The sequence below is a fragment of the Elaeis guineensis genome, chromosome 4, assembly GCF_000442705.2.
Source record: "Elaeis guineensis isolate ETL-2024a chromosome 4, EG11, whole genome shotgun sequence".
Taxonomy (NCBI): Eukaryota; Viridiplantae; Streptophyta; class Magnoliopsida; order Arecales; family Arecaceae; genus Elaeis; species Elaeis guineensis.
The window spans coordinates 24,792,560-24,801,286 of record NC_025996.2 but is presented as its reverse complement, the minus strand read 5'-3'; positions in this window follow the sequence as shown (position 1 = coordinate 24,801,286).

The window sequence follows — 8,727 nt, the reverse complement described above, 5'->3', positions numbered from 1 at the left end:
ACTCATCTGATAAGAAACATAACACTAGGCCTGCCCATTACCTTAATAGGTACCCCAAAAATTCTCTGACTGGTGCAGAACACATCTACGTTCTCCAGCAACAATATGGGGAACATAGCTGCGGAAGCTAAAAAAAATCAACCCAAAGCTCTCCTCTTTGCACGTAGCATGTACTAGAATAAACAATAGTAACGCTTCTTGACCGCTACTTATCTGAAGGCAAAATGTCAAGTGCACCACCTGTATCTTCTACAATTAATGAAAGTTGCTTTAGCAACATACCTACCCATAAGATGAGAATGCCACTGAAGGGACAACCAAAATGTATAGAAAATGCGCATTCAAGCCAAATATGAGAATGGTATGCTACAAACTTCTTTTATAGCTACCATCTGAAGCAAAAGTGACACATAATCTGGATTCTGTTCCCTTCCAAGTTTATCTAGTACATCAGCATCTATATTTTATTTATACCTCTGCAATTCCATCATAAAAACCTTCGTATGTTTCCTTCAGAATTTTACTTTAAGCAACTGTTCTCTAATATGACATTGTATCCTTCACCTACATTCGTCCTCTTTAATGCTGACACGAAACACAGTAGTGGGAATTCCTGAAGCATTATCATCTACCCTGGAGCAGCCTGTTTGATCTCATGAATGGAAGCCTGTAGATGTTCTGCATGCACAGGATTTGGTATTCTAAGAGATCACTACAATATATTATGTTGGCCCCCCATTTCTGGCAACTGGACCAACAGTCTGCCACTGTAATTTCCTCAGCATCGAATTAGGATTATCTCATTAATTGTTACACTTGTTTTTAGAGAAAACATAACCATGGTGAAGGTAAATTTTCCATTTACTTATATTAGTTAAACATGAGCAAAAAATCACATCAACCATGCTCATATTCTGATATCCAACACCATGTTCAATGATCTCCTCCGGAATACCATGATTAAAATTGATGCAAAGACGTTCACTAAATACAGAATAATGGGATTTTACGTATCAATCTCAAATAAAGACCTATATCACTTAAGCATCCCTACTCCTTGCTTTGTTAACCACTGCACATGAGATCCATCGTAAAAACCACTCAGTGTATCGGAGGTCTCAGCAGAAGATACACCAGGTGACGTAGGAAGTACAAGTTTGGGCTGCCTGCATTCGATAGTGGACCTTGGTAAATGATTACATTATGAAGGACTTCGTTGCAGGCTGTCCAGATTCCAAGATTAGGACAGTCAATAAAAAAAAAAACTTGAAATTTACTCTATTTATGGTGTTCTAGCTGTGAGAGAATGAATCAAACACAATCTAGACCTCTCTTAAACAGTCAAATATAGGTGTGCAATCACAATAGATCAAATAATGCACATAGATTATAGATGCAGAATGGTTTTGAATTTTTTAAATCAAAATAAAGAAGTAACATCAAATGGTTTTGATTTTTTTAACCAAAATAAACAAGTGATATCAAACCCGCAATAATATATATCTGCAAAAGAACTCAGCACATAAACCAATAAATTAGTGCAGCAAATGAATATTAACTGTGCAAAGGAACTGATATCTCCTAATAATCAAGTATTTCAACCAGCAATAAGTAAAGAGCATAAGAGGTAAAGAGAACAGAACCAGGAGAGAGAAAGAGTGAATAATACAGATAGGAAAGAAGAAGTGCCAGAGAGAGAACTGATGCAACTAGCTTTTCTTTCTTCAAAATCAACATATAATGCCCCGCAACAGACTCCTTTTGGACTCCTTATAACTCAAGAAGACCCTTAAAAAATTCCTAGTTGGAGTCATTTAGGATTCATTCAAATATAGAAAGAAATCACTCAAAAAATCTCACTGATTAACCACCTCTTTAAATCTTGGAAGGACTCTTTAAAGATCATGAACAGAAACTCCTAGTCACTTTCCTATTTAAATACAGACTGAATGAAACAAGATAGATAAATCAGACCTAAATAATTTCTAAAAACCAAACAAAATAGAAAAGCCTGGACTGTTTGACTTCCGTTGACTACCATATGGACCCAAAGGGTGCTCTCGCAACACCAGGTCTAACATAAACAAAACCATGAATGGAGCAGAGCTCAGCCTCCAAAAGGCATATAGGATGCCAACTAGACTAGCTTGTTGATGTCCCTCTCCACCTGAGGGTTAGGGTTGAAACCTGGTAGTAGAATCTCCACCTACTTCCATTAAAAGAAAAAAAAACAAAGTAATCCAAATCTAGAACCAAGATTTATCATACCATATCCAACCGGACAGTACAGGGCATACCATACCAAACCAGATGGTACGGAGCATACCGTACCATACGGATTTAGTACCGGTATGCAGTATGGGGGGCACACCAACACTCGGTATGCCGAACAAGCCCCATACCGACACAATAATAAGTTGGCACCGGTATAGGATCCTTTATCAAGTTCAAGGAAGGTGGAACTAGAATCGAGATCTATGTCGGCCATTCAGCCGACGATACTAGTCGATACGGATTCGTATTAGACCGAACCAGCACGAACCGACATAAAAGAGAGAACCGAGGAAAAGAGAGGGAGGGGAAGGGGAGGGAGGGAAAAGGGAAAGAGGGAGAGAGTGGCCGGAGAAGATGCCGGCGATGGCCATAGGAGGGCCGCGAGCATGCTCGAAGGGCCACCAAGGCCTCCGCTTCCTCCGTCAATTCTTAACTGAGAGAGGGGGGGGAGAAAAAAAAGGAGAAGCCGACAAAGAAGCCGCTAGAGAGCCTACGGCTGGCCAACGTGACCGCCAAACGGCTCAATCGTGGTCTGCGACACCGCGGGCGTGAAACAGGGACGATCGCCCCTAATTCACAGAATTTTTTAAAAAATTCCTACTATAGTAAAGCCGGCAATAGATTTGCCGGCTTCATTGTTTCTAAAATTTTTTAAAAAAATCCTCAAACAATGAAGCTGACAATGAGTTTGCCAGATTCACTTGACTAAACAGGAGCGCGATGGCCACGGTGGCCATCCGATGCCTCCAACAACCTCTCCACCGACTGCGCCTCCCTCTGGTACCGTGGCTCCCCTTCTCTCTCTTTCTCTCTCAATTAAACGTCCTATCGGACGACACCAAGCCACGGAGACCTCCGCGGCCCTCTAGTAGCCTTAGCAGGCCACCACCGGCCTCCGACAGCATCATCTCCTCTTTTCCTCCCCTTCTCTCTCTCTTCCTCTCTTTCCCTCTCCCTCCTCCAGTATTCAAATTTGCTTAGCCGAACCATCTTGGTTTGCCATCGGAACTACCCCGGTTCGAGACAATTCAGCGAACCCTGATCGAAATGATGAACCTTGTCTAAAACAACCTGAAATCACTACATCAAGAACTTAAATTGGTCTTGTACCAAATCTAGCATGGTATAACCCAGGTGAAGTTCAACTTTCTGAGACTCCACAATTGTCTTCCTAGGCGATCAAGGTTATGTCAGGACACAATACCTAATAGAATATAAGTAAAGCAATAGACAAATATAGGATAATTACCTCTCATCTTGAAAGAGAACCAGGAGAGCACCTGTTCTTCAACAAAGACTTGCAAAAATCATTGCCACCAAAAGACTAATTGAAGCCACTGCTAATCAAAATATTTCAAGTCAACACTACCAATATTCCTTTCAGGGAAATAAACCCAAACTTCTGCTCATTTAAAACCAGCACAGACTTTGCGAACATATGTACGTATAACTTCAAAATCTAGCCCTCAACTGATGGGAAGACATTGCACAACACAGGACTCAAACAAGCAAACCAGGAAAACTTGACCATAGTCAATTGGTGCTAACTTACTAGGAACAACAGTATGGTAGCATCTGACCAAAACCTGAAGTGCTATTGGAAAGTATTTGGGTAGAGTTTACTCAAGTTGATACAAACCTACTGAGTACTAAAGGATTTAAGTTATTAGACTTTGGATAAAATCTAGGATTATGAAATTGATTACAAAACAGTGATTCATTGAAAATTCTACAATGCTTTGACCGAATTTTTTTTTACCTCTGTTCTAGAGTCATTTACCTGATCCTTCATGTTGATCCTATACAACCTTAGTTGAAGCATTCAAGTCAAAAAAATCAAGAGAGGATCTTATTGTTGATCTCCAATGCTTTACTCTCCTAACTCCACATCACATAGTTTCTCTTATTTCAAATTTGTCCATTTAAACACCTGCTGATGAGTGCCGAGCTAAACTGTACTAATAGCAGCTCCAGCATTTCTTTTTATAGCTTCAAAACTCATAAATACTTGCTCTAACACCCCATCTCCCAAACCCCCATTAAAAGGGAAAAAGTATTTCCTTATTTCCAATGGATTAGATTCCCAATAAATATATGCACAAAGACAGGGAAACTTGGGTACACCACCTCCCTAGCCCTAACAACTAAACCTTTGTCCTAGTTTATTCTTCATTGGGCTTACCCTCCCTAGCCACAACCAAAGCCATACCCTATCCTAACCAAAGTTTTAAATCTCCCTTGGGATGGAGGTGTTCCAATATCTTCATGAAACAGGATGCCCCACTATCCCATTCCGTCCCAATAGCCATTCCGATCATACATCCCGATAGATATCCTGTATCTCTCTCGCTTTCTTCTTTCCTTTCTTTCTTTCTTTTTTCTTCTTTTCTTTCTTTTTCTTCTACCTTCCTTTCTTTCCTTTTTTTCTTTCTTTTTCTTATATTTCCTTTTCTTTCTTTTTTTCTTCTCTTTTCTTTTTTCCTTCTTTCCTTCCTTTTCTTCGTCCTTCCTTTCTTTCATTTTTCTTTTTATTCTTTTCTTTCACTTTTTTCCTTTTTTCATCTTCCTCTTTCTGTTTCTTTTTTCTTCTTTCCCTACATGGATAGGTTTCAGAGTCTCGACCCATCCTAATCCTGTTTTCTCACAAAAATAGGATAGGACGATCAGGATGCCCTCCGTCCCACACTTTGATCCCAACTTCATTCTTCGTCAAACTTACCTCATTTGACATATATTCTTATATCAAATAAAACATGCATTAAGGATGTTTCAAGCATGTTTACCACCATCCGTTCCCTTCTCAAGGAAATATCATCCACAAGGAAAATGCAGCTACAAAGAAAAAGGAGAAACTTAATGTAATTAGGGACATACGCAGCAATTACTAGTGTGAGAACTACTAATGGTAATACTAGTGAATGAATGCCCAATTACAAGAGATTTACATCAAGAATCTACTCTAGGTCCTTACTTTTTTGAGCTAGTTATAAATGAGCTTAGAGGCATATTCCAAATGATATTTCTTGGTACACATCATTTACAAACAATATAGTCTTAGTGTATGAAACTAATGTTGGGGTTAATCATAAGTTGGAATTATCGAGTACATTAGAATCCAGGGGCTTTAGGTTAAGTAAAATCAAAACGGAACATACAGAATTCAATTTTAGTAAAATTAGAAATAGAAATAAAGGTGAGTGAAAATTAAGGAGCTTAAAGTTCCTCAGTACTTAACTCTTATTTCAAAATTGCAAACTTACCAAACTAAGACACAATAGTGACACATGCAAAAAAAAGAAAAAATGTATGTGGAATATCTTCAAAAAGTGATGTTATCTACAAGATTAAGCATGTTTGATAAACTGAAAACATGCAACTGGGATATTATATAATTGTAGAATACCTATCAACTTGAAGGAAAAGTTTATAAGACAGTGACACGACCAACTATATTTTATGGTCATAAATGTTGATAGTTAGAAAAAAACAACATAGTCACTAGAAGAGCGTGGCGGAATGAGAATGTTGAGAAAAATGTATGACAATGCCAGAAAAGATAGAACAAGAAATAGAATCATTTGTAAAAAGATGGAGTTAGCACCCATTGAGAATAAATTGTGAGAAGGAACACTTACATGGTTTTGAATGCATAATGTAGACTGAGGGATGCACCAGTACGAAGAAGTGGTTTGATACATGCATAAGGAAAGAAGGGTATAGGTGGACTAAAAATCATATGCCGGGAATTAGTAAAAAGGATCTGAAATCTCAACATCTTCTAGAAAGTATGATCCAAATCAAGCGGAATAGAGGAAAAGGATTCATGCAGCCAACCCCAACTAGTTTAAGATTAAGGCTTAGTTGAGTTGAGTTACTGGCCCCACCTTCACCACCTATGATTTTGTGGCCTATCTTCTTGGTTTCTTCGAATCAAGAGAGAGGGTTCCTAACACCTACCAGGCTTCCACAGTCAATCTTCTCCCCTAATTGCAACTCCCTCTCTTATGGCACATTGCCAACGTTATGGGCAATGTCCCACCTATGCACACTTCATGTCTTTCTCACACACACACACACACACATCAACTAGCCCATACTCTACCTCCTCCCTCTTTTCCCATCTGCATCTCCCTATCTGTATCCCTACATCTCTTAGTCATAGACATGCCCTTTCCATGCAAGAGATAGAAAGGGAAGGACAGAGGGGGTGTGGTTGAGCTAAAAGAAGGGTGGAGGGCTGGCCCACTTTTACTAATAATAACAATGATGAAGATGATAATAATCTCCCTCTCTTATGGCGCATTGCTAGCACTATGGACAATGTCCCAACTCAGCCATGTATGGCCATTGCATTTATCATCAAATGGTTTTGCCACCATAGCTACCTACGCATCCTTCGTCTGTCACTCATGCACACAAAAGAGATAGAAAGGGAAAAATGAAGTGGTAGCATGTTTGAGGTAAAAGATGCATGGAGGGCTGGCCCACTTTTAATAATAATTATCTCCCCCTGTAATGGCATATGGCTAACATTATGAACAATGTCCCACCTCGAACCCTGTGGCCATTGCATCTATCATCAGATGGTTCTGCAACCATTGCCACCTATGCACAGTTCATCCCCCCCCCCCTTCTCTCTCTCTCTCTCTCTCTCTCTCTCTCACACACACACACACACACACCCTGATCAGCCATCACCCTGCCACTTCCCTCTTTTCTCACATGCATCTCCCTCCACCCCTCCTACATCTCTGTCATATTTCTGCCTTCACCATGCAAGATTGGAAGGGAAAGCACAAGGTTAGATCTGCCTTCACCATGCAAGATTGGAAAGGAAAGGACAAGGTGTGCTTGAGGTACCAGATAAGTGGGGTGCCGTCACAATTTTAATGATGATGGTCTATAAGTCTTGAGGGTCTTCAAAGATTTAATTCAACAACCACAGTTTTGATCTCCAAGGAGAATGAAGCTGTCAACCTAGGGAATTCAGCCTGGTTGTTTGTCAAACAGGGTGTTTAACATATCAAAGGATGTCCTACCTTGACAGAGGCAGTACATGGATTGGTCGGACAAGAACAGACTGGATTCAGCAGAAGGCATTGTGACTATCTAGGAGCTCATCAATTACTGCCATACTCATTGCGTACCAGGAGCAATTTAAGTTAGACGTTCAGAAAACCTATGACACTCTAAATTGGGACTATTCTTGCATCTACGAATGTGTGTCTCTGATTGATGGGGAGGCTGGAACAAGGAAATTCAGCAGTTCTTGTGGATGACCAGCTCAGTCATAAATTAAGTGCTGAAGAAGCCATCACCAGGGTGACCCCATGTTGCCTCTGTTATTTGTGATTACTGTAGATATCCTTGCAAAAATCCGAAGGCAGAGAATAATGGATTGATTAAAGGTCTTGGACCAAATGGTCTGACTTTATCTGTCCGCTGCCTCCAATATGCAGACGATACAGTCATTTTCGTAAAGCTGAACCTGATCAAGTGGCTGCTCTGAAGACAGTTCTCACAACTTTCATGTCCGTGGCGTCAAATAAACCTTAACAAGACAGTTCACACCTACAAACTCAGCAACGAAAAGACTACTCTCTAATATATTCAGCTGCAAAATAGGATGCTTCCCATGCATTACTTGGGTATGCCCATCAACCATCAAAGCTTATCCAGAAATGATTGGCCTCAGCTTATTGAAAAAATTCATTGAAGGCTGACTGGGTGGAAGGGCAGAGTACCATCCTCTGGGAGATGCCTGATACTGAATGTGGTTGTCATGTCACTACCAACTTATTGGATGAACATCCACTGGGAGCCACAGTGGGTCGTAGACAGGATAGAGTCAACAAGAGCAGCTTTCTTCTACAAAGGATCCGACATGAGTAGTGGTATTCATTAGGTAAAGTGGCAAACAGTCTGCAGAAGCCAAGAGGGAAGGACTTGGAATGTATCAGGAATCTTAATAGAGCACTACCAAGCGGTGGCAGCATGCGTTCAAATGCGAAGAACGGAAGGACTGTGGAAGGATCTGGTAACAGGTTTGCATTCGAGTGATCATACTGTAGCTGGTCAAATGAGGGACCAACGAACCAATGGACCTCAATTCTGGAGAGTTATCTAAAATGTCAAAGGATCTGTTTGTTTATGGATATAAATTTCAGCTTGGACAAGGCAATATTATCCACTTGTGGCTTGATCCTTGGATTAATAATCAATCGCTAGCATACCTCATTCCCCACTTTGCTGCACGTGTGGAGAACATAGGGATATGTGGGAGGAGCAAGGCTGATGTTTGAAGCTGCTCCAGGAGCCATTGAGGTGCAAAAAGATGGATTTTCTCTTCAAAGTCAGCCTATGCCTTGGTTAATGCTGGAGAAGTTGTTTTCCCAGAAATTAACAACATATCGCTAATTAAAGTTCCTCTTAAAGTCAGGATCTTCAGCTGAG